The sequence below is a fragment of the Chroicocephalus ridibundus genome, chromosome 9 (assembly GCF_963924245.1).
Source record: "Chroicocephalus ridibundus chromosome 9, bChrRid1.1, whole genome shotgun sequence".
Lineage (NCBI taxonomy): Eukaryota > Metazoa > Chordata > Aves > Charadriiformes > Laridae > Chroicocephalus > Chroicocephalus ridibundus.
The window spans coordinates 3,802,335-3,809,951 of record NC_086292.1 but is presented as its reverse complement, the minus strand read 5'-3'; positions in this window follow the sequence as shown (position 1 = coordinate 3,809,951).

Sequence of the window (7,617 nt, the reverse complement as noted above, 5' to 3'; positions counted from 1 at the left end):
CTCCCAACAGCCCCGGGCGAGTGCAACATGGATGGTTTGTATTGACATAATCTCGTAGGCTGGATAAAGAGCTGGTAATTGGTAAAGATTTCCATTTTCTAGGGAAACCAGGGGTTGAAGAACTTAACGCATTTTTTGTGTGTAATCGAATTAAATTTGGGATTGAAACTTCAGCTGTTGGGCTTCTCTGGTCTGAATTCTTGATTAATTCTCAGCTTTGCCTTCTCATTGTGACTATTATCGTTTTGTCTGGGGGGTAGTGGGGTGGTTGAACAACTTCCTTCTGTTTGCTGCCCAAAGAATACTTCGGTTAGATGAAGCAGGCGAGATACCCCAATGAAAATCAAGAGGTTCCTTGCAGACGGCCTGGACACAGCAATGACGCTTTGCTCCTTCCTGTCTGCCTTGATGCAGGAGGACTATCACAGAGAAAGCTTTTCTGGCTAATACCCTGCATTTCTACTTTTTTCCCCTTGCAACTATCAATTAGCTCTCACAACTTCCTTCTAACGAAGAAGAGTCACTTTACCAACGCAACGTGCCCTTCATGAGCATGAAGTGTAACTGGTATCTCTTGCTACAGCATTCCTCGTTAGAGGAACAGCCAGTAGAAATAAACAGGGGAAAATCAAAATATATAACCCTGCTGCAGGGCCAGCGGCCTTGGGGGAGGCCAGGAGCCCAGGCACTGGAAGCTGGTGAGATCGGTGCCTTTATATTTATGAAAAGTCAGTGTAATAGCGAATGTTGGCAAGGAGCTGGGGTTATTTCAGCAGCAGAACTTCCCACCACAGGAGAGGGTCACTGTACTTCGAAATTTCATTTGGGCGGATGCCACGGCTGAAGCATTGGTGCTGCTTTCTATGGCTGTCGATTCTCCTGCCCCGCGCTGACCTGCTGTGGTGTCCTCTGCCACCGACCAGCCGGCAACGCAGCGCCTGCAACGATGCACCGTGGACATTTGCTGACCCTCAGAACAACCCCAAATGGTAATGATTCGTTTTAGTTTTAATTGCAGTGAATGAAGACTCTACGCGCAGCTGGGTACGAGCGGCGCAATTCAGATTTGAAGAGGCTCCTGCTAAAAGTGCCCAGGACCTCAGGATGTGCAGACCTGCCCCCAGGGCTTTGGCAACCATTTCTCAGTGCTTCTGTTTTATTAGGTCACATCCCCGAGGCCTGTTTTTCCTACCACAGGATATGATTAACCCTGACCGGAGTCATCGCGCTGCAGATGACTTTTCCCGAAGCAGAAAATCCACCTGAATTCAGCACAACGCCTCTGCCCCCTCCTCGAGTCCCGCTCAGCGTGGGAGCAAGCAGACCATGTGCATGGATCTTCTCTGGGGCAGGTCTTCTGGGCCACCTCGTGCCGGGGGCTGGACCGCGCACGCAGAGCCTCGCTGGTCTCCTTTGCCCAGGTAGGGAGCAGGGTGCTGCCCCAGAGTCAGCCTGGAGCTGGGGACCACGAGCTCTCCTGTGCAGGGTGGGGACGCTGCTCTAGGTCTGTGTGGGACCTGCAGCGATGCCCTTCCCCCCTGAGCACCCAAAAAAGGTCGAGGAGGAATGTAATGTGCGCTGGCAGCCCAGAAAGACAACCACATGCTGGGCTGCATCAAAATAAAGTGTGGCCAGCAGGTGGAGGGAGGGCATTCTGCCCCTCTGCTCCGCTCTGGGGAGACCCCACCTGCAGTGCTGTGTCCAGCTCTGGGGCCCTCAGCACAAGAAGGACACGGACCTGTTGGAGCAGGTCCAACGGAGGCCACGAAGATGCTGGGAGGGCTGGAGCCCCTCTGCTGTGAGGACAGGCTGAGAGAGCTGGGGGGGTTCAGCCTGGAGAAGAGAAGGCTCCGGGGAGACCTTAGAGCCCCTGCCAGTCCCTAAAGGGGCTCCAGGAAAGCTGGGGAGGGGCTGTGGATCAGGGAGTGGAGCGATAGGATGAGGGGGAATGGTTTTAAACTGAGAGAGGTTGGATATAGATGAGACATGAGGAAAAATTTGTTTGCTGTGAGGGTGGTGAGCCCCTGGCGCAGGTTGCCCAGAGAAGCTGTGGCTGCCCCATCCCTGGAGGGGTTCAAGGCCAGGTTGGACGGGGCTTGGAGCAACCTGGGCTGGTGGGAGGTGTCCCTGCCCAGGGCAGGGGGTGGCACTGGATGATGTTTAAGGTCCCTTCCAACCCACACCACTCTGTGATTCTATAAACCAGCTCTAAAGGTCTGCGAACCTCTGGCACAGTAAGTCAGGGTGATGAAGGACATGGAGGCATGTGGGAGGAGACGCTGCTGACAGGAGGCAGAGGCTCAAGGCCAATTCTGGGGAACTTCTCATTCCATTTTCCTTGAAAAACAGCGGTGAAAGGGCACTGATAGCATTTTTCAGCCCTCACTCACGTAAGCGGCGTGTGCTCGTCCCGCCAGCAGCCTTCCTGCCGTGAGTAACGTGGAAGGAGAAAAGGGCAGAGAGTAGGGACTGTCTCGTTTCAGCTGGTTACTCAGAAAGGAAGTAAAGCCTCGGCTGATTCCTGGGATAGATGCAATTCTTCAATGGAGTTAGGCCACACACTTGCCTTTCGCAATTAACTGCTCGCCAGAGCGAGCGGCTCTCGAGTCAGCCCTTTGCAGCACCCCCGGCACGGGCTTGGTAGGCAAAGTATCTGCAGAAACCTCCTGCCTTGTGCTCAGAGCGATTCCCAAAATGGTTACACAGGGCAATGCTGTGCCTTTTGCCCTTGATCCCGCAAGGCGTTATCTGGGGGGGGAGGGATGGTGGTGTCACAGGGACTGCGTTGGAGCCTTCTTGAAGTTAAACTCCAGCAGAGCATCCCAGAGACGCGCTCCTCACAAATAAAGGGACTTCAAGGGGCTGAACCGAAAACAAACTCTGTTTAGTCTCCAACGTCCCTTTCAGAGACACGCAGCAGCAATCCTGGAAGCAGAGTTTTTATTAATGACCAAAATAGGGTGGTTTTGCTACCTCCTCCCTTTTATCCTCCCCCCCCCCCCCCAAACCTGGTGAAAATCCATCTGGAATATATTATTAAACTAACAAAGGGTCCTCGCTTTGCGCCAAGAGCAGCCTGGCTTCCTCTGAAGCATGAGGAGCTGCATTGACAGGAAAGAAACAGGCACATTTCACCCTCAAGTGAAGTTTGCAAATACTCCAAATATTTGTTTGTACGTGTGGCGGCTCACAGCGCTGACATTAATCGTTTGGGAGAAGCGGGGCTGCGTTCCCAATCTTGCCAACCCGTGCGCCGGGAGATGGGTTTGTAAGCCCTGTTCATCCCTCAGGTTTGCTTTCAGTAGCGTTTCTAAAAGACATTTTGTTGCTCGCACTGATGGGATTTTAGTATCTGATGTACTTTCCTTCATTTTTGCTGCTTATTTTTTTCCCCTAGTAATCAGGTCATACCCTCCGCTGCCGTAGGTGAAGGATAAAGAGCCCAGTGTTTCTCCCTCCTGCCATATGGAAGAAGTCCCTCTTCTAATGTCAGACCGCAGTGGAAGTGGGGGGCAAAAAAAGCGCTAAATTAGGATTCAGCATGAGAATTAGCTCCTGCTAAGGGACCTGCAGCCTCTCGGTGCACAGACCCCTGTTGCAGCTGGTGGGGGGGATTGAGGGGGTGGGAGATACCCTGTGGGCTGCATCGACCCCTTGCACCGAGCCCCTCCAGCCCCAAAATACATGCCCAGGCTCCCGCGGGTAGTGGGGGCAGAAAGGACCTTGCTCAGAGCAGGAAATCTCTCTTTACTGCCAGTGCTTGGAGTTTATTGCTTGTGAAGCTGAAGGCTTGCTCGCTTCTCACATCCCGCCAGTGTTTTAGACGAAGACGCTTCATACAGAATAAGGGTGGTTAGGTCTTCGGCGTAGTTCCTGAATTTCCCAGCCTGCGGCGTTGGAATTTGGCCCCATAGCAGGCGAAAAAATGGTGTGGAGTTAAAAAACCCAAACGGCAACTTGTTTTAGCATCACAAGCGTCAAAAAAGGAAATATTTTTACAGCCCGAGGAAAGAAGACCACTGAAGGTTTGTAAACAAGATAGACATGCCATGGAGTGCTAGAAATATGGCTTCATCTTCTGTGATTTATAGTGTGTTCAAGCATACTATAAATAATGGAAAACTCCTCCAAAACTTAACATTTTCAGAAGCAACCAGCAATTCTGACTCATCGGGGGCACGCAGCCTAAGAGAAACCAGAGCGTGCCCTTCACCCTGCAGTCTGGGCCAGGCAATTTTACTGTTGCCGAGGAAGAACGTGAAGAAAAGCGAAGAGTGAGAGAGATTTTTGGCTTGAAAACAATCCTCTGCGGAACACCTGGGCGGCAGCGTGCCGGGGGGAAGCCGGGCGGGCTGCGGTGTGGGTGCCGGAGGGGATGCCCGGACCGAGCAGCTGCCGAAAAGGAGCGGGGAGCGGGCAAGGCCAGGATTAATTGGAAACCGAGGTTTGTGCCGTTCTCTTGGCAACAGAAAGATTGTTTGATTTTTGCAAACAGAAACCTAGTTTGTGGTTAGGTTCTGGCAGCAGGTGGCTGCTCTGGACCCTCTCTGTAAATAAGCACAAATAAAACCACATTTTAGCCGGCTATGAAGACAAAACAGCGGCCATATGGTTCTCTTGCCCAGAAGTTTATCCTGAAACCCATCCTCCGAGAGGTAAAAGGGAGAGGTTTTTGTCTGTCTGGGAGGCACCGTGTCGTAGGCATCTGCTAGACCAGGATTTCTTTTCGTTAAGGGAAACTCTCTGCCCCATCATCCCATTAAGGAATTGCATGTTATCAGCTACACTGTAATCCCCTGGGCCGAAAAAGATTACTGCCTCGATCAACACATGATGCAGATTTTTCTCTCTTGTATTTAAACCTTTTGTTCCACTTCGTGCTGTAAGAAGCTGGTGGTGCCTTTTCAACCCACTGGGAAAAGGCTCGGATCCCCTTGTTTTTTTAAAAGAAACCTATATTCTATTCTTGTATGTATGGTTTATATACTGAAACTGTGAAAGGAGAATAAGGAATTGGCCTCCTCGCAGCCTCAGCCCTTGCTTATGCTCACACCTGCGGGTTGTACGTACTATTACGGGCTATAGGCTTAAGTTTAGATCAGATTTTTCCCCCCTCCATATGGGGGTGAACCCTCCGCCCCGGCAAGGGCTGTTGAGGGGAGCGGGCACTGGCTGACTTGAAGCATCACTTGCTTTTTGCCTGGTGAGGCATCACGCCCCGAGTGCTGCTCAGCGGATACAGCACCTCCACAGTCGTAAAACCCAACGGTGAGAAGAGTAGGTTAAAGCACTTTTTTTTTTTTTCCTTTTTTTACGGTAAATATAATAGTAATCATTTCATACTTTAGCACATGGAAGACAATGCCACCCTGAGCCCCGTGTGTAATTTAAACAGGTTGCAATGCACACACACGCTAGCCCTAAGTAGACTTTCTTAGTGGCTTGACTTATGCTGGCTAAAATCAGAGGGCTAGAGTAGAAGTTTCCACTCTCAGTTTCCTTTGGGGGTCGGGGAAGGAGGAAAAAAAAAAAAAAAAAAAGGGCTTATTTCTAGTTGCAGAGATTGCAGAGCAAAGCCTGAAGATGTTACCTGCTTGCACCCTACAGGCACAGGCACTGAACAGCAGGAAGACAGAGCCAAAACAATATTAGAGAGGCGACGATTTCGAACGCTTAATTCTAGGTTTTTGAATGCTTAGGCCTGGCAACGTGCCCACAGCCAGGCAGAGTCAGAGGTGGCAGGGCAGCTCTTTTGGGAGTGTTTATGACGCTCCAGTTATTTTTCCATCTTTGAGCAAACAGAAGCGATACCGCGTCACAGGCACGAACGCCGCTGCCTAATTTCCCCATGGCGTTAGAACTGTTCACCAAAGCCGGCAGTGCCGAAGTGAGAGGCTGGCACAAGGCATCACCCGGCTCGTCAGCACCGACAGCCGTTGCCGATTCCTCCCCTCCTCCGTTGGGATATTCCTCTGTTGGCACCAGGTTCCCTTACCGAGGGACTCCTCGGAGCAGGGCAGTCTCCGTGCGAAGGGGACGGCTTGTTTTCTTTTGGTAGGAGACAGGCAAAGCCATTTTATTGCCATATATCAAGCAAACGGTACAGCGAGGAGCCTGTCTTGGGTACCGGTTTCTTTCGGAGCTATTCTGGTTTTTATCTGAAATAACCTTTCCAGACAAATGAAGGGCAAAAAGATGGGACATCTGTGGTGACGATGTGAAGCCGATGGGTTGTAGTTACCATCAGCTTCCAGTGAAAACTTTGCAGGTGTGAGCTCTGTGCCAGGACAGCCATTCCACAGAGAAAGAGCATTTTTTTTAGCCAAGGCGGACGGTGCTGTTGGAGCCCGGGGCTGGAGGAGGGACCCTCGGCATCCCGAGGCTGGGACCGGTGGCCATATGGGGATGGACATGGACCCCCTTCTGCGGCTGGCTCCTTCCCAGCCTGAGCATCCCTCCAGGAAGACAGGGAAAACCAGGATGGAGACGGGGGTGAAACCCCAAAGATTATGAAATAAAGTGGGGGCGGGGGTGGGAGAGGGGGAACGGAGCGTGAGCAACGGCAGAGGAAACAGGACAACGTTACTGGTGAGGAGCTGGGACCGGACTGTCTCAAAAAAGAAGGAAGAAACCTCATCAGGCAACGGGCAATAACTCCAGGACTAACTCAGCACTAGGGGACACTAGTGTACCGTAAATGGCAGCAGAAAAAAAGTCCAATTTCAAGCAAGAAACCAACACCTCACTTTCCTTTTTTAGGCATTTCTGACACTGCCACAGCCCTGCGGTGGCACTTCGTCCCTCTTCCCAACTCCTGTCGGTATTTATTTTTTTTTACAGCCCATAGAAACACCGCAATTTCTAACTCACCTCATGACAGTAACGGGTCCTGTTCCTTGGCAGGTATTTCTCTCCAGGTGCCTATTCTTGAGCAAGACTTGATCAGCATTCGCTGCCAGGATGGCACTTTTCCGCCTCTCGTGGGGTGAAGCTCGCCTGGAGCTGCGTTTCTGCTGAGCCGACGGCAAAAGCTCCCTCCTCACGGGTACAGGCTGGGGCTTTACAGCTAATTAACACACCGCAGATCCCGCGCCTATTTTGAGAAAAGTCAGGTAGAAAACATCATTCTCTGCAGACTTTTCTGTGCGGGAACCCAAGTGATACGTGACCACGCAAGACACCCAAGTGTATCGTACTCACCAAAAGCATCGCTTCTCTCCAAGGGCCTTGCAAGCATTTTCTGCCTGCCAATACAGATTTATCGAGGTCCCAGGTGCCATTTGTTGGGGTGCTTCACCTCTGCAAGACCCCAGTTGCCGTCAGAAGAGGTTTGGCTCCAACAGGACCTGAGTCCAGGGAAGCTGGGCTACAGCAAAGGCCGGTTTGGCTGGATCAAGCCCAGCTGGGCCAGCGAGTCGCCCAACATCTCAGCCCACTCCAGGTGCTGCCCTCAGCAACTTCTGCTGCTCTGACTAAGTTTGTATCATTATAAACTACTATTACATGAATATTACACGCCAGTGCTGTGTGTAGATAAAAAGGGATCGTAGGGAAGAAGAGTCAGTGTGCAGAGACTTTGAAATAAGACGCAGAAAACCTTAACTGTTAAAATTTAAC